The sequence below is a fragment of the Lactuca serriola genome, chromosome 9, assembly GCF_051521515.1.
Source record: "Lactuca serriola cultivar US96UC23 chromosome 9, Lser_US96UC23_V15, whole genome shotgun sequence".
Lineage (NCBI taxonomy): Eukaryota > Viridiplantae > Streptophyta > Magnoliopsida > Asterales > Asteraceae > Lactuca > Lactuca serriola.
In genome coordinates, this window is record NC_136416.1 from 39,034,213 (window position 1) to 39,054,599 (window position 20,387).

Below are 20,387 nucleotides of genomic sequence, written 5' to 3' on the forward strand. Positions count from 1 at the left end.
TTCGAAGCAACATATTTTGAGTTCAAGGAGTCACTGGTTTGTTCAGTAGTGTTCTCCTTGTTCTCATCTTCTGCTACTTTACCTGTATATGAAGTAGAAACATTAGTATATTCAACCTGAATACCTCCTGAAACAAATCCAGCTCGTTTGCCATATCGAAGATGTGCCTCCCTGTCAATTTCTTCATGAGTCATAGGGATGGATGTGTAGTTATGATTGAAAGGTGGAGGAACACTATCATACCCTAGACCCTTGTTTTGGTTATCTTTAAATTTTAATTGGGTTTCAAATAAGGACTCGACTGTCTGACTTGATGCAGTATAATTTTTGAAACTGACATCTGTTTTTCCAAACATAATTTTCAATGTGTCAAGTTCTTCAGTTACACCAAGTTGTCTCTTAACATGTCACACCCCAAAACCACGAACGGCGGAAACGTTCAGGGGTGGAGGACGTCATGTACAGTATCACAACAGTGTAATATAATAAACAAGCAACAACCTCATCCATTGCATTATAAGTAAAGTTTTATACATGTGTGTTCTTTCATTGTAATAAGACACCAAAAATATACAATCAAAATAAAAGACGAGACTTGACTGCTCCGTCTTCTCAAAACCTGTCCTCCATATCTGTCTACTGGTGACCTGAGAATACAAGTTATTTTGAAAGCGAGTATCAGCTTTAAAGCTGGTGAGTTCATAAGTATATAAGTGTCATTGCTTTGCTTGTGAAAATCTGCTATGAATGCCATGAAAAACTTTAAGTGAAAATGTTGAGGTAAGTATGAAATCCCTAGAAAAACCCTTATGTTCTATAAGTATGAAATGTAGTCTTCTACCAAGACTCGAATGTTTTGTATGAATGAAGTGTAGTCTTCTACCAAGACTCGAATGTTTTGTATGAATGAAGTGTAGTCTTCTACCAAGACTCGAATGTTTTGTATGAATGAAGTGTAGTCTTCTACCAAGACTCGAATGTTTTGTATGAATGAAGTGTAGTCTTCTACCAAGACTCGAATGTTTTGTATGTAAAATGATAGTTTTTCCTTTCTATTGACTAGTACTAGAGCACTTAGTCTAACTCTTCGTTTATGTGAAAGTAATCACAAAATAAAGTAAACAGGGAAAATATAATCATGTAAGTGTTATTGTCTTGGATTACCAGGACAAACACGACATCGCTGAAGTGAAAGATAGACCCTAAGGAACATCCGGAGAGTGTCCCCTCATCCTCTGTAGCAGCAGCAGGATGGAAGGAGGGTTAGTCCCTGTATCAATCTCTTGACGCAGATCGTCAACCTAATGATCCTCCGAAGATTCACATCTCATCCACTGTTGCAACAGCGGACGGAGGGATAGTTAGTCCCGTCACTGACCACTAATCAAGTGACTACCTTAGACATTCGTAGACGTCATCGACCACTAGTGCTAATCAGTGAGATTCGGAATGGTAAGTCCCGCCGAAACATCCCATTGAATGGGGATAGGAAAGACAATTTACACAATAAATACTAATAAATCATCCTCTTAGATCTAAGTTCAAGTATCCAAGGTAAGTAAGTACAGGATAATGCACCTATGAAGAAGTGTCCCTGTATGGTATTCTTGTAAGTGTGTTCATGTAACAGGTAAGTATATGTAAACATATTCATGTATCATATAATCCTAAGTACGTGTACTCATGTATCATGTAAGGCATTAGTATAGACTCATGAATGAACTGACTCTTGTTTGATATCTTCTGACTATCCCTATGATAGCTAACTGGAAAGTATGTGGTTGTTCAAGTAGGTTTATGCACCCTCGCTACGCCAGGGTACGGGAAACTGAACGAAGGATGAAAACTATAATCTCTAACATATAAATGAACATATACGTATAAGTATAGTTTGATTCAAAAGGTAAAATATATTGGTTTTGCAAGATATCTAGGAGTTTTGAACAATAATTTAAAGTGACTTGAAGTCATTATACATTTCAAAACTAATACTTCTGTTGTCCAAGTATTTTAAGATAGTAAACCATTTCATGTGACTCCTCTTGAAATATGTGAAATCTACTGAGTGAAAACACAGTTATAAAATACATAAAATTGATTTAATAACTTATTGTTTTCTACTTGTATTCCCCCCATAAAAGCATTTAAAATCCTTTAAAACATTAATTAAGGGGTATGAACTCACCTGTAGTTGGTGATTGGAATGAACTGAACGGTATCGGATTGCTAGGTGTCAAGCGAGGACTTGTGCACACACTACGATCCTAATGAACATATAATCACACATATATGCACTCAATTAGACTCAAAGACTAATTGATAATGTTTAAGACATCCTAGACATAGATAACACTTTATATAAGTGTTTTAAGCCGTAAGGACTTCATCTAAGCTATTGTGGGACAGGGTACTTGAGTTTAGGGTTTCCAAAGGACCTTACAAGAGAGTTTACTCTCCATAATCCATCACACATGGAGTTTACGGTTGTAAACTCTTGAGTTTACGGCCGTAAACTCCCAAACATGTGTGTTTGGTGTGTTTTGAAGTCCATAATGCTTTCTAGAATTATTCTAACCTAGTGGCTATGTTCTTGGAAGGGTTTAAGGCCTAGAAGTACTCCAAATAGGAGTTTATGGCCTCAAGGTTATTTCCCCTTGGAGTTTACGGCCGTAAACTCCCTTGGGGTGTTTCCTTTGTTGCTTTCAAGCCTCTTGTACTAGTGGGATGTGTTCTAGACTTTTAATCCTAGCATATGAAGGCATTAGGCACCACTTAGTGCCCTTTTTAGGAGTTTACGGCCCAAGAACCATGTCTTGGCCGTAAACTCACTTGGTTAAGTGATTCTGGTGTGGTTTGGTCCTTCCATTTAGTGGGTACAATTTCTTGTAAAGGTCTAAGGGCTTAGGTGTCATGAAAACACCCTTTGTCATCATTTACATGGCGTTTACGGCCTAGGAGAGTTCTGGGCTGTAAACTCACTTTCATTTGTGTCATTTGATGTGTTTAAGACCTTAAGCTACTTGGGAGAATAACCTAGATGCAAGCCTTAAAGTCCTTAAGTCCTCAAATCACCATTTAGGGCTAGGAAATGGAGTTTACGGCCTAAGAGAGTTCTGGGCCGTAAACAACCAATCTTAGGTGGCTTTGTGTGTGTTTTCATGTCCCTAACATGTATACCTAATGTTCTAAGGCCTTACCCTAGCACCAATGTCAGTTTTGGCTTCGTTTCGGGAGTTTACCGCCCAAGAACACCTTGGGGAGTAAACTCCTAGATCTCATGATTTAGCCATCTAAATCATGTTTTAAGCATCTAATATGTATTCTAACACTACTAGAAAAAGTTACTCACAATCTGGGATAAAAACCCGAAGATCTGTCAGAGAGAAAATGGCTTTTCTCTAGCTGGAATTGTGAATAATGAATTAATTTAATTCAGAAAACTATTTATAGTCCTGAAATATTTTGACAGAAAATATTTTTATTCTCGAACTCGGACTGTAACATTATGAAACTTGAAATGTTCAAATTTCACAAACCCAGGAGAATCCACTCTCCTGATATCTCCTAAAGTGTAAACCCTAATGTACACTAACTTGTTCGGAAAAGTCTGAAAATCACTGAAATTGGACTGACTTCTATTGAATAGATATTGTTCGTACAAATGGAAATTTCGGGTTGTCACATAATATAGTCATAATTTTCACACTTGTTGCTATACTCTTCCTGAAGTTTCCTAAAGTCCTTGGTTTTTGCTTCTAATTCAGCCTTCAGGGGTTTCTGTCCTTTCTTGAGTTGATATCATTCATATCTCAGGTCCTCAACTTCTCTTTTTAATAAATCAATTTGTTCCCGAAGAAATTTAATTGTAGTTTCACAAGCTGGAGTACATGTAACTTCAGTGACCGGAATGTTTTCAGAACTCATTGTTTTTCTACACTTCAAAGCATCAAGTTCTTCAATTACATCAGCAAGACTAAGATGATTGAGATCTTTTGTCCTCTTAATGATAGCCACGTTCATATCCCACGATTTCGGAAGTGAATTTAGCAGCTTTTTGATTATCTCGGACATAGTCAAGAAGATCCCAGCTATATTCATCTTAGTAATGAGTGTGGTAAATCGCTGCAACAGAGTTTCGAGGGTTTCTCCAGAGATATAATCGAAAATCTTGAAATTTTGTCTTAACATATCCTGACGACTCTCTTTCATGTTTTCAACTCCCTCGTAGACCTTAAAATCAATTAAAAAGCACAACCAGAAGCCAAAATCAAACCCTTTGATTATAAACCTCAAAAGTCAACCTTAAAAGTCAAATTTAAAAAGTTAAACTCTAAAGTCAAACCAAAAAGCTAAATGTGAAAATTTAAAAGTTAAACGAAAAAGTCAAAGTTTAAAGTCAAAGGTCAAACTTGGAAGTCAAAGTCAAAATTTAAGGTCAAAAGTTAAAAAATAAAAGTCAAAAATTAAAATATAATTTTATTTATTAATTTTAATTTATTTTATTATTTAATTATTATTATTATTATTATTTTTATTTTGGATGAAAAAGGAATTTTAAATTAAAAGGAATTGAATTTTGGGTTAAAAGTGTCAAATTTTGAAAGTAGAAACCGAGAATAACGGGTTATAGTTTAAATTTTGAAAGATTGTATCAAGTGATCAGGTAGCTGAGTTGGATAAGGCGTTGAATTGTTGAGCAGGAGGTCGCGGGTTCGAAACCTGACACCTCCAAATGCGCTTCTATTTTTTTGTATGTGCGAAGCGAGGCTGGTTCTTGCGAGGCTGCTGCTTGTGAGGCCGAGGTGCGAGGCCGAGAACTTAGAAGCCAGAAATGTGCGAGACCGAGCGGCAAACTGTTGAGCCGTATACTTCGAGCCAAGGCCGCAAACCTTGGGCCGTGAACTCCTCGGAAACCCTCGCTGCTGGCCGCCACCCCTTCGCAGGCTACGACCAAAAACAATGATTTTAGCCCTTTTTTGCTCCAAAACTCAATCAAAAACCTTTTTTTATGAAAAACACGAAGAACAAACCCCCCTTATTTTTCAGAGATCTATCCAAAAACGCAAGAATATTTCGAAAATAAGATCAAATAATGCCCCAATTATGACAAAATTGACTGATACAACTTGGCTCCGATACCAATTGTAATTCCCTAATTCGCCTGTGTATCAATCAAATCCGTTTAATGGTGCCGAATGCCAATCAAACGGATGATGTTAGATCAAATAGAAGAGCAGAAGAAGAAGAAGAATATGAATCTCTATATGAATTGATTAGAATTAAAGTTCCAGCTACAAAAGATTCACACACACAAAATGCTCTCTAATTTCTCCCCTTTCTCGTTCATCAATCCGTTCCTTACACCCTAACACCTATATTTATACAAGGGGAACATGGGCTTGGTGGACATGGGCTGTAAATGGGTTTACGGCCGTAAACCTGTTTACAGCCGTAAACTCAACCGTAAACCCCACCTATCGTAAACTAGACTGAAAGCTCATAAAATATTACATAAAAATATAATTGCCCAGAAAAGCAAAGTATAAACCATATTTTGACCCAACATGATCCGATGGGTGGCTCAGTACTTGCTTTTGATCTTGATGTTTTCCTTTGAGATGACTTTGATTTTGGCTTCACAGGAGCATCTCTTGGATTTGGCTTCTTGGCCGCCATTCCCTTATTTCCCTTGGGATTCAGATTCGTGGCCTTGTAGGTTTGATTCTTTGCCTTTTGCGCGTTCCAGTCGCTATTGTCTGAACACGACCCTGAGGGATTTCTTTTGGAGTATCTCCCTCTTGGCGTGTTATGCCAGCCTTGTGCATAGTAGGGAACGTATGCGCGATTAGGACAATTTCTAGCAATGTATCCAAGTGCTCCAAAGTGAAAACATGTCTTTTTCTTCATTGTGAAGTTGTTTCTTCCCGCCCCTGGTGGCGTATCTTTGCCTTGTCTTTTGTTGTTCCCACATGCACACTTGCAACAAGAACTTTGTTACGTTGGAATTGGTGGCCTGTATTACTCAACGGTAGGTTGATCAGATGCAGTTGAGTTCGAAGCAACAGATTTAGAGTTCAAGGAGATGTTGGTTTGTTCAATGGTTTTCTCATTATTCTCATCTTCTGCTACTTTACCTACACATAAAGTAGAAGCATTAGTATTTTCAACTTGAATACCTCCTGACACTAATCCAGTTGGTTTGCCATATCGAAGATGTGCCTCCCTATCAATTTCTTCCAGTGTCATAGGGATGGATGTGTAGTTATGATTGAAAGGTGGAGGAACACTATCATACCCTAGACCCTTGTCACTACTAGAAAAAAGGCCTTTTACGACGCTCATTGCGCGTCGTAAAACACTCAGACGACGCGCAAATGCGTGTCAAGGAAGGCCCTGTCATAAAGAGAGACGACGCGCATTTATGACGCGCATTTACGACGCGCGGTTATGACACTCAATGCGTATCAAGGAAGGCCCTGTCATAAAGGAAGACGACACACATTTGCGTGTCGTAACCTTACGACGCGCGTGTTTATGACACGCAATGCGTATCAAGGAAGCCCTTGTCAAGAAAGGCCATGTCATAAATGAAGATGACACACATTTTTGCTTATCATAATTTTAAATGTTCTAAAAAAAATATTTATATATTTATTAATTTTTAAATTACATTTGCATTTAATGTCTCATAATAGAAATAAAATATCATATACAAAAAATACAATCCATTGCATAAAATTTAATGTCATACAATTCTATTTTTTACAATATCTAAATTTGCATCTAATCTACTCTCTACATCAAATTCCAACTAAGTAAAGTTGCATCTTGCCTTTCATAACTCTTTAGGACTAATGCTCCAAACAGATGTTATATGGATAAGAAGTTGTACATTGTCCCATCTACTCTGTGTTTCATACTAACAATTGAAATGAAGAATACAACACTTGCATTTGCAGCATCTTATCTCTTTCGGCTTGAGCTTTCTTTTCCTCTTCTAACTCCAAAGCTATTCGCTTTCATCAACCCTATAAACACAACACAAAATCACTTGTCATTTTCATTCTACTTTTAAAATTAATTCTTATCAGGACATTCTGCTTTTAAACCTACCAATCTACAAATTTTTCAAAGAATATAATTTATAATTTTTATGGAAAATGTCAAGGGGGTTTCATTAAACTTCCAAAATTGTATCTATTCTCACCAAATCTGACCAAAATGGCAGGTGCATTGTAAAATGACCATTACGCCCTTCAATTTGATCAAGTGAAATTAAAATGATTATCAAGGCTATCTTTGTCATTTTTGATAGATTTCTGACAATGGTGCTGGAAAATGGTAAAATAACCCTTATGCCTGTAGTTTGATTTCAAATTGTAAAAATCATCAAGTAAAGTTAATCTAAAGTTCAGGGGTATGTTCGTCATTTTTTCCATTTTCGATGGATTTTAGACAAAATGCCATTGAAAAATGGTAAAATGACCATTACACACTTCACCTCGATTTCAAATTGGTAAAAACAACCAAGTAAAGTTAATCTAAATTTCAGGGGTATTTTCATCATTTTGTACATTTTGAACAAATTTCTGATCAAAATGTTGTGGAACTGATCAAAAGTTCAGGGGTATTTTTGTCATTTTCGCCGGATTTGGTGGAACTAACACAAAATGGAGAGTTGGATGACCCTTTTGACTGTTTTTATTAATAATTTGGTGTTGTATTTCGAACTTTGGCCAACATACACAGATGGTGGTCTGCAACAACCGGCTTCAATGGGAGTTAAGAGTCTGCAAAATTAACAAAAAAAAAAAATTATCATCACATTCTTGAAACAAATCCACAAAGTTAAACCAATCAAATACAAACCTTGAATCTTTTTGATAAGTTACTGCAATCATCAGTTTTCACAAGACAAGTTTGCAAGTGCTTCCAGTAATGTGTGTTATTCAACTAAAACCCAAAACCAAGAAACAAAAAAAGAAAGTTAATTTACAAGATTTTATGTTACAATCTAGATTCACAATCATTTCTTCCTGTTAATTTACAAGATTTTATGTTACAATCCATGTATGTGTGTTATTCAACTATACAATGACTGAAGGTTATTTCCATGTATCATAATGAAAAAAAGCAAAGTAATAGATACCGTTTTAGGTTGTTGTCCTAGGCCTTCTTTGGAGAAAGCTTTTGTCTTTGTCTCCTTTTCACAAATCTTAAACCATTCCATTTCTCGCTCAATAAGCTTGCGGCCGTTCATCAGAGCCTGCTTATAAGAGTCACTAACCTACGTCAACACGTATCAGAAATAAGAACTAGATGTCAACAAGGAAGTATATGAAACAAGATATAGGCATCTAATTCTTAGCATATAAGCTAAAACGAGATTAAATTTGAAGTAGAATAATCATTGTCAACAATAGGGAAAGTAACAGGAAGACACCAGATTGGGTGCACTTGTAGAATATACGTTTTCTGTCCCAGGAGCACATGTAAATTATGTTGAGATTGTTACCTTTATTAGGGATGTTATAGTTTATTTTCAATAATCAACATTTTTACTACAACATTTTAGTTGTTGCTTCAAATATGATTAGTTTGAGGCTAAAACGTCACAAAATGATTAATTTCAATCAGTTTTGTTAACTACCAGAAAATTATTATTACAACGCTTCCAAACACTTTGTTAATGATAGTTAAATTAACTTTTCATATGCCTTCAATCAACTAATTCGTAGAATAATATATAGGTTATTACTATTTTAAAATCTATTTAATAAGACTATTTATAAAAATTATGTTATATAAAATATTATAAATTATTTATAATACCTGTAATCAAAGAAATATTCTTCCAAGAACAAAAACTCCAACTGCAGTACAACTACATGACATACAAAGAGTAGTAATTGGATTGAAGATGCAATTAATATAAAAACAAGAAAAAAGAGAAAAGGGGTCTTAACATACACATTCCCAAAGTTGTTCTTTGCATAGGCTCCACCCTCATGGCCAGCATACATAAAAAGAGATCCAAAGTGCTTGAGTGAAACCTAATAACACCATGGAAGTCAATCAGAAGATACGAATGAGCATTATTAGCCATACAAGTATGATAAAGGAACATCGGAGATTACAGGGACATCAATGAAATACAAGAAATACAAAGAGGTAATGTTTATAGACCCCCAAACATCATAACAACAATGAAATGAACAAGGGAATTTATTTACCTCTTGATCAGACTTCTCATTTTCAAATTTGGGATAGAATGTTGCTCTGATTTTGGCAGTGGAGTAAGTCGAGTTGTCTACATTAAAATTCTCCAACAAATCTTTGTTGAACAAACGGCTCAAAGCAGCAGTTTGAGCTGTAGTTTCTTGTCTGGTAGTTTCTTTTGCAGCATCACCAGAAACTGTCCCATAAGACTTTGGTTGGTAGACGCATTTTTTACCATGTAAAGAGTTGGCATTTATTACTGGAGAACATCCAACTGAAACATGGGACGACTGTCCATTGCTTTGACCATGAGGAGCTGCTACTGCTACATCATTCACGGTGATACCCCCAAACTGTGGCACAGGAACAAAGGATCGTGCACTGTTTTCAGCAATAGCAAGCCTATTAACTCCATTTGTGATAACCTCAATAGAAGCTGCAGACTTAACTTCTGCAGCATAAAACGTTTCATCTATTTTGCTACTGCTTGGCTTCTGAATCCACCTCTGGTCTGGTTGACCACCTCTTTTCTGGACAAAATCAAACTTAGCCAATTATTAGTAGCGATGAAGCGAAATTACATCACATTGTACAGACAATAGCCCAATCATCGAGTAAAAACAATATGAAACATACTTCTCATATATGATTAATCGATTAAAGCCCAATAAATTTTCTCATAAGCCCTTGCCCACCCTCGAATATAAAAAAATAAAACCAATTAGTAACAAAAAGTTAAGTAAACAGAGGTGTTATTGATGAAATACCCGGTTACGCGACATGAAATCCGAGATGTTAGAAGCGATGATAAAGCCAGGACGATGAACGAACTGGATAGAGAGAAAGCAAACGAAACTGAAACTCCTCAAAGAAGAACAGAGAGTGCGAGTAAAAGTTATTGCAGAGTGGGATACGAATACCGACATTCACGTAGAAATTGGAAGAGAGGGGTTTTTATCAGACTGTATAGTCTTGATCTTTAAGTGTGAACGATGGGGGAACAGACCCTTTGTTTACCTGCAATTGCAAACACGGAGACACAAAGGTGTGAGATATTGAAGTAGACATATGATCGAGAAATCAATGAAATGTACCTTAGCAGAAACAATGGGAGAGGATCTCTATCCCACAGTGAAGAAGGCGTGCGACCAAACCACCAGCATCGATTAATCCTAATTTTGAAAACAACAAACCATTAAATTAGAAAATTCCAACCCTAATACCCCCTAAAATTGATTTCTTAGATAGAACCTGCAATTATTTATAGTGAGAAGGAGATGAAAAGCAAGAACGATAGGATAGAATACGACATGAGAAAGAAGAGGGTCATAGGGTCGTAAGAGTCAAGAATCATTGCCAATCGAACGATCGGTGGAGTAAAAGGGGATGAAAGACTGGAAATTAGGTTTGGGGGAAACGCCAGAGGAAAACATACCGTGAAGTCTTCTACCTCAGCGTCAGGTCACAGCTTGGCAACCAAGCTTCACCACGATATCGTTGGTCGATTTGTAACGAGGAAGGCCTGACGTCGCCGGAGGAGAAGTGACCAAAGGCGAAGCAAGGAGAATCGTCCAATGTTTCAGAGCTAAGAGATGCGAGAGTGTTTTCGTTCTTGAAAAAAGCCCTAGCTAAAATGGTCACAACGATTTTGTGGAATTTAGTATTTGGTGATGTTTTAGGATTTTGTTGTGCAAGAAAATAGGAGTGGTTATGATATTAGGGTTTTTTGGGTATTGATTAGTGAGGAGAGGGAAGAACGATGGAAATAATGCAGAGGATGAACGAGATGTTTGATGATACTGAAGATGAAGATAAGGGACCTGGGGCTTTTTCTTGCTAAGTAGAAGAGGCGGGGGGATTAATTTTTGGGATTCAATAGGCGGGGGTAATTTTCATCAATTTCATTTCCCGCCTAAAACGCGTGTTTCACTTAAAAATTATAAAGCGACACATTTACACGACGCACATTTTATGAAAGGCGCCCTCCGCATTTTTTTTCTTTTCTGACACTAATTTTAGGGCGCGCACAAATGCGTGCCCTCTATCCTTCAAATTTTGCAAAATTGACATTGTCTTTTAGGGCACTTACAAATGCGCGTCGTCTATCAGCGAGTGTCATTGTTTGCGCGTCATTAAAGGCCAGTTTTCTTGTAGTGTGTTTTGATTATCTTTGAATTTTAATTGGGTTTCAAATGAGGACTCGACTGTCTGACTTGATGTAGTATAATTTTTGAAACTGACATCTGTTTTTCCAAACTTAATTTTCAATGTCTCAAGTTCTTCAGTTACATCAGCAAGTTTTCTCTTAATATTGTCATAATTTTCACATTTGTTGCTATACTCTTCCTAAAGCTTCCTAAAGTCCTTTATTTTTGCTTCTAATTCATCCTTCAGGGGTTTATGTCCTTTTTGACTTGATATCCTTCATATCTCAGGTCCTCAACTTCTCTTTTTAATAAATCAATTTGTTCCCAAAGAAATTTAATCATAGTTTCACAAGCTGTAGTACATGTAACTTTAGTGACCGGAATGTTTTCTGAACTCATTGCTTTTCTACACTTCAAGGCATCAAGTTCTTCAATTACATCAGCAAGACTAAGATGATTGAGATCTTTTGTCTTCTTGATGATAGCCACGTTCATATCCCACGATTTTGGAAGTGAATTCAGTAGCTTTTTGTTTATCTCAAACTTAGACAAGAAGATCCCAACTATATTCATCTCAGTAGTAAGTGTAGTAAATCGCTGCAACTAAGTTTTGATGGTTTCTCCAGGGATATAATCGAACATGTTGAAGTTTTTTCTTAACATCTCTTGACGACTCTCTTTCATGTCTTCAATTCCCTCGTAAACTTCAAAAACTATTAAAAGCACAACTAGAACTTAAAAGTCAAACTTAAATTTAACAAAAATGCCCTTTGACTATAAACCTCAAAAGTCAACCTTAAAAGTGAAATTTTAAAAGTCAAACTTAAAAGTCAAACCGAAAAGCTAAATTTGAAAATTTAAAAGTCAAACGAGAAAGTCAAATTTTAAAGTCAAAGGTCAAACTTTAAAAGTCAAAGTCAAAATTTTAAGTAAATGTCAAAATTAAATGTCAAAATTTAAAAATTAAAATTTTTGGTTGAAAATGGAGCTTAAAAATAAAAGAAATTGATTTTTGGGCAAAATGTGTAAAACTTGCAAAACTTGGAAGCGGAAAGGAGTGGTTAAGTTTAAAGTTTGGGAGGGAAGGAACAAAGTCGTTGTTGGTGGAGTTGGTAAAGCGCCGGGTTGATGAATCAAAGGTCGTGGGTTCGATTCTCGGCTCCTCCAAAGCGCGTCTTGTTTTTTATGCGAGGCGAGAAGCTGCTTGCGAGGACGAGGCGAGGCGAGGCGATGTGATGCGAGGTGATGCGATACGAGCCGTAAACCACCGTGAACTGCAAACTGAGGCCATAAACTCCGAGGCCACAAGCTCGGACCGTGAACCTCGGGCTGCAAACTCTGGACCGTGAACATGTTTCCGGCCGTAAACTCCGGACCGTAAACCCTTCAAAGACCGTAAACTCTGCAGAAATCGCTGTTCTTGACGAAAAACAATGTTTTTTTCACCCTTTTTGCTCCAAAACTCGATCAAAACAGATGATGTCAGATCAAATAAAAGAGAAGGAGAAGAAGAATAATATGAATCTCTATATGACTTGATTAGAATTAAAGTTCTATATACAAAAGATTCACACACACAAAATGCTCTCTAGTTTTTCTCTTCTCTCGTTCATCAATATTTTTTGTCCTCACACCCCTCACCCTTATATATATACACACGGGAAACATGGGCCTTAAATGGGTTTACGGCCGGGACGTAAACAGGGTTTCCGGCCGTAAACACCCACTTGGTCGTAAACCTAACCGTAAACTCATAAAATATTACAGAAAATTACAATTTCCTAGAAAAGCAAAGTATAAACCATATTTTTGACCCAACATTCTTCACATTATTTCCTTTTCTTCATCCACCTTTTTCATCCCTTTAATATCATTTGATTTATTGTTTGCTGTAATTTCCTGGACAATTTTTTTGCTTTTATCATCAGATTTTTCTTAATTTCCTTTAGTAATCCCTTTCCTAAACCCTTAACAGCTGATTTTTGTTCTACTTTAGCTTCTGAAGTAGTTTTAGATTATGATTTGCAGTTCTGTTAAGCCAAGTTGTTAGGTAGGTGTGGATATGCATGCATGACATGCCTAACAAACAAATTAAAGCATTAAAAAAAGGAGTTGTCATTTGAAATAAAAGGAAAGTGAAGGTGAATCATGTTTCTTACCAGTGCTATCTCTAGTCTACCACCAAAAGCAGGCCCATCTATAGTTGCTACTAAAGGCTTTCTTGCAGCTCTGTGCATCATAAAACACAGACCACAACTTAAGGTAAGTGCCAACTAATAAAACACGATTGATCATGCATATAAATTATAATGAATATTTACTATGGCTTTGATTATGATTGAGGGGGGGGGGGGGGTCTGGGCACCATTCATCCTTCTTCAAAGGCTTTGTCTGTAATTGAGCATTCAATGCTTTTGATGGAGACCGGGTTTTCAATTATACCCGGAACACATGAACTTTCACATGGAGCAGGGAAAACCCAGCCCATGAACTTTGGGAAGTTATTTGTTTCAAGAAGTCGATCCAATGCCTCACGTCATCTGTTCTGGCAGGGTCGCCCGATGTTTGACCGCATCAACGACTCTTGATGGCCAGGTCACCTGTTCGGCTTTTTCATCCTCCTTCACCTGAAAATCGAAATCAAAAAATTACTATTTTACCCCTCAAACAAATTCTAAAGCATTATAAATAAAAAAAGATATGATTCTCACCTGATTAACAGTGTGAATCAACTGATTAACTGTCTCAGTCAGCTACTTGGCTGCCAGCTTCTTAAGATCCTCAAAAGCATCTTTCTCCTTCAACACATCTTCCTCTCGAATGTCAGCTTCTTTAGCAGCCAAATTAGTAGCCATAGTTACAGTTCAAACATATATCCATATAGCTTTTTTTGAGTTCTTTTCTATGGATTTTGACCATTTTCAACTCGACCCACCAACACTTAATAAATTTGACTTATGGAGAGAAAACCCATGCTTTGACCTTGTGTAGATCATCTCTCCCTTTCTTGAAACAAGCAACTTGGGACTGGAGCAACAATCAAACCTAAATTTCTCAAACAAATAAAATATAAGGTTTAGAGCCCATTTTAGAGACAACTGATATGAAGGAAAAAAAACCTCATGATATAGATATGCCTTGACCCCCTTTAGCCCGTGCCACATTACATACCTAATCAGCTTGTGGCTTACTACAGAGAGAACCTAAATTCAAATCTCTAACACATAATTTGAAGAAATGGTTGTCTTTGACATATAAGGTGTATGCAATGACTCGATGACCAGGTGAGACTTCTGATACCCCTTCATATGCATAACCTAAATCAAGGCATGTTAATAGATTAAATTAAGTGGAAGAGAATTAGAGATCGTTGAAAGATGTTGAAATGATACTGGAATTAGAATTACCCCCAAATCTTTCTGCTTCTTGATTGTAATCGATGAGTTTTTGATCAATCCTCTTCCCGGAGATGAAATCGAAACCATTTGTTAGACTTTTATGTGAAATGAACTGGATATTGTTTCCTTTCCTCTACTCTCCTGTAATACAACTTGAATTCCACCTCCAAATTGCCAAAGAAGAACACAGAATTTGAATACGGATCCAAATGAAATCAACAAGCGTCAGATAAAGTGAAATTTGAAATTGATGGTACCAGGCCCCCCAGCGAAATGGAGGAGTGGAAAGCTGAGAAGACATGCGAGATGCTATTTCTGATTGAAGTTTGGATTGAAGGTGATCGGTGTCTGCTAAAATAGCTTCATTTGAATGGCACTGATGTAAGGAGTCACATAACCTTCAATCGAAGGTGTTTTGAGTAAGAGGAGTGTTGGATCTTTCTGAACAATTTATTGAGATGTGGTTTCAAGCCCTAGTTCTTTTCGTCGAATGGCGCTGATGAAAACATACAGAGACTTGGCGACATAGTGGATATAGAAGAGTAGTGTCTGATGGCACTGATAAAAACATACAAGACAAACACTCTTTACAGAATCCATGGCCGCTTAGAGGTGATGGGTTTCGATGCTGGTGTTGGCGGCTTAGGGCTTGCAAAGAGAAGGGAGAGGGAGTGCAGATAAAGCTACATGAAGATGGGCTATCAGCGCGTGGGTGTTTAATTTTTTGGGATCTCATTTCCCAACATCGTCGATTAAAAAAAAGCGAGAACGTGCCTTCCTAACAAAAAAAATATAAAGCGACATCTTTACACGACACACTTTTTATGTAGGTGCCCTCCGTGTTTTTTTTTTGGACACTAATTATAGGGCACACAAAAATGCGCGTCCTCTATCAGCGCGTGTCATTGTTTGCGCGTCATTAAAGGGCTGTTTTATCGTAGTGCATGGTATACAACTATAAACATTAAGGGGCCTAAGTGCTCTAAATTAAAAGTATACTTTTAAAAAGATAAGTATTTTTATAAAAAGTATACAAGTATACCTAAGTACCTGAACGAGTGTCATAAGTAGAACAAAACAAAAGTATTTTGATGTTGGACATCGCGGTTAAACCTTGGCAGTTATGTAATCATGTCCAGGGTCAATATATCTTGATCAACTATATTCATTCGAGACATGACCAACATGTGCTTAGGAGTGACTGTGGTGTCACAACAAGCCTAAAACTTACCTAGGTACCAGAAAAGTTCTAGAATCAAACATAAGGGTTAAAATACTATATGTGTCTTTTAGGATGCTATAACCACCAAATTGGAAACTTACCCAGGAATCCATCCCTCGAGAATCAATCATGAAACTATAATACATTGGAAGTATTATTAGATTCGATTCCTAATAACTATCCCTTTACCTCTTATCTCGTGTAAATAGCATGGCCGGATTCCATCTCCCTGGCAACCCGTACTTTCCCAACCAAGGAGATGATGGATTGCTCGAATCAGCGCCAGAAGAGAACCATGAGATTCCTTTGGATGATGACTCTGCCGAACCATTTTCTAAAGAGACTGACTCAGAACCAGAAGTTGAGAACCAACATCAAGTTTGCCCGATACCAAATTCTAACCTTCGACCTGAGTTTGAAGGCCCAACGCCTATGTGGATCGGAAGCCTAGATAGGTGGAGTTACGAACAAGGCCAACCCCGCCCGTACAATGGGGATAGCCGCATCTACAATGTGAACGAGGGAGGCTCCGCAGACAGAGCCCTTCCAATCATAATCTGCCTAGTGGCCCGCAACGTTGAATTAAACGTGGCGGCCATTTAGCGAACTATGGAGCTTGAGGCGGACTCGGATTCCAACACAAACCGCATTCGTAATCTTGAAGTTGCTCATGGGAGAACTATGAAGGACAATGAAACTCTGTAACAAGAGCTAGCTACCACTCGAGCTGAGGTCATAGAGCTCCGAGCATGCCAGACAGTATACGAGAGCCGCCTGCTTGACATGGAGCGCCAGCTGGCTAACTTAAGGACCTGTTCGAGGAGTGTACATCGCCGATAGGAGAATACTCTACTCATCCTTCCTTTTTGGTCTAAGGAATATCTTCCATATTTATGTTCTAAGTAGCTCTTTTCTATAAACACCTTTGTCCTTCATGTTTCAAAGATTCTTTCCCTGTTAGAATGACTTAGACCTATTGTTAGGTCAAGGGTTTCAAAATCTGTGTAATCTCAGTTTCAGTTATGATGGCAACAATCATATTTTAGTTAAAGATTATCTTTGTCAAAAGTATGCCTTAGATCGATATCATGCAAATTAAGTAACTTTATCAAGGTCCTATCACTGTTTTGTCCTCAAAGCATGTATCCTAGGATGTACTTTGACCATCATTCATTTTCCCCATTGATTTCATATCAATCTCCATGAAAAGCTTCGATGTCATAATCGGTATGAGATGGTTGAGCCGTAAATTGTGCTGATGTCCTTTGCACTCGAAAGGGTGACTCGTCTCAATATTTTCCCCTGATAAAGCCCTCACTGGTTATGGTGATAAGATTTCTTTGAACCTTCGTATCATTTCCTGCGCCAAGGCCCAGAAATATCTATGAAAGGGATGCCATGCAATCCTGGCTCATGTGGTTGATGAGACGCAAAAAGTTAAAGACCTCGAGAGCATCCCCGTAGTCCGCTACTTTCTTGATGTCTCCCCCAAGGACATTCCATGGATTTCTTCTGAGTGTCAAGTTGAATCCCGTATTGACTTGATCCCCGAAATTATCCTTATAGCTAAATCTCCATAGCATCTAGAGCCGACGAAAATGTGAGAGTTATCCAGCCAACACAGTGAGCTGAACAACAAGGAGTTTGTAAGTTTATAGTATGTGTACTTTATTGCGATCAAATCTTTATTTATTCTTGCTAGGACCACATCATGGGGATGTGAGTCAAATCAATGAGAGTCAAATAGCAAAAACAAGAAATCTTAATGCATATATAAACATTCAGGATACATCCAGAGGCAACTATCGTTGCTTACAAGCTTCTTTTCTTGACATGTGCCAGATCATGCCTCCGAAGAAACATAACCAACCCACCGGTAAGATACCGATCCTCCAGATGGACTCAGCTACGTTCCAAGCTACTGTCACAACAGCGGTGACAGCCACCCTAGCTGTTCTTAACGCTAACAACACAAGTGTGGGTGGAAGTGTAAATGGCAATCCAAATCTTGGTGTTAACCAATCTCAACAACAAGTACCTACTAGAAAGGACACACCTGATCTCCAACCTAACATCCTAAAACAAAAGTTCAAAGGAAGTTGCTCAAACCAAAGACCTATTGAGAGGTAACAAATTAGGACAGTCAGTACCCCAGTCAGCCCCTGCGGTTCCAACACCAACCACACCCTACTTGGGAAATCTCCCGCACTACAGCAAATGCAACTACCATCATCATGGAGTCTGCCGAGTGCTGCATTGCACTATATGCAACAGGCAGGGACACACCTCTCGCGGTTGTAGGACCCTAGTCACATCCATCACTCTGACTACCACTGTTGGGACAAGTCCAACCTTTTACCTCTGTGGAAGTGTAGGACATTTCAAAAGAGACTACCCAACGGAGAAGAACAATGAGGAAACAGGAGGAGTCTGACCTCAAAGAAGGAGAAAGCATCGAAGGACCCTATCATATTTTGGTACGTTTTCGAAAACCCCGGTAATTGTTCATAATTGCGATTACTCTCTCGTCCGGATTAAATCACGAAATCATGATAGCATAAGTGAATACGCTAAGGTTAGTTGTAATTACACACGACTTGTGTACACCAATCGATCATAGAGGGATCTATTAAGAACCATTTCATGAAAGTTCATAGTTTCAAAACATCAGGACCCACGTGTTAGTAGTACCTGTTAACTTCAAACACATAATACACTAGAGACATTCACCCAGGGGCATCAATGTCTTGAAAAAATGGTTCTTCCAAATTAACTTAACGTGCAAATCTACAACGACATCCCACTTAGTTCGACTAAGTTAAGTTATACCAAACCTATTTGTCCCCGAGAAGACTCTTTTGTCTTAAATCGTTCGATCGCAAAACTCCTGTCGCTTGTAACGACAAACTAGATGCGAACCTCGAAAATTCACCTCTCTTCGAAAACCAAAAAGTATTCATACGAAGAGTATTATCCACAAAGAGATGGAAAAAGTAAGAGAACAATCTGGACAATTGTAAATACGTCGTAGGATGATCATCTACCCTTAGTGGAACTTTCTTGCAACAACGGCGACAATTCCAGCATCAAGGCTACGCCGTACGTAGCCTCTATGGCCGTAAGTATAGATCCCCTATGTGTCGGGCTGAGGTGGCCAACATGCAACTAGTCAAGAGGGGATATATACTTAGTAAGGTAAATTCGAGAGGCTACGTAATTCAAGAGGTGTCCACGATAGTAGTCCCACTAGTCCTGAAATCACCCTGGAAAGGCCTGATACGCTTCGAAAACCGTAGTAAGCTAAATTCACTACTAGAAAAACAGCCTTTTACGACGCTCATTGCGCGTCGTAAAAGGCTCAGACGACGCGCAAATGCGTGTCAAGGAAGACCCTGTCATAAAGAGAGACGACGCGCTTTTGCGCGTCGTCTATAGACGACGCGCATTTACGACGCTCATTTACGACGCGCAATTACGACGCACGTTTACGACACGCAATGCGTATCAAGGAAGGCCCTGTCATAAAGGAAGACGACACGCATTCGCGTGTCGTAACCTTACGACGCGCGTGTTAATGACATGCAATGCGTATCATTAAAACCCCTGTCAAGAAAGGCCATGTCATAAATGAAGATGACACACATTTTTGCGTATCGTAAATTTAAATGTTTAAAAAAAATTAGATATTTATTAATTTTTAAATTAAATTTCCATTTACTGTCTCATAATAGAAATAACATACCATATAAAAAAAATACAATCCATTGCATAAAATTTAATGTTATACAATTCTATTTCTTACAATATATAAATTTGCATTCATCTAATCTACTATGTGTTTCATACTAACAATTGAAATGAAGAATGCAACACTTGCATTTGCAACATCTTATCTCTTTCAGCTTGAGCTTTCTTTTCCTCTTCTAACTCCAAAGCTATTCACTTTCATCAAACCTGTAAACACAACACAAAATCACTTGTCATTTTCATTCTACTTTTAAAATTAATTCTTATTAGGACATTCTACTTTTAAACCTACCTATCTAGCAAAATTTTCAAAGAATATAATTTATAATTTTTTATGGAAAGTACACTGCTATTTCTTAATAAAAATGAAAAATTTGGTTGCTATACTACCAGTCAAGTAATCCAAGATAAAAAGAGTTAACATCAATTTCACCTAGCAGCCTTGGCAACCAGGTGAAATTGATCATTAAACATTCCTAGAGAATAGAAGTAGCTTTCTCAATTGCTTAGAGCATGACCCAGATTCACCTTCAAAATTTGCATTGTCACATGTGCAGGGTATTTGTTTCGGGAATTACAAGCCATATCATCCACTAACATAAGAATGATCCTCTCATCAGGTATCCCTAAGGTATGAACTTTTGGAAAATACAC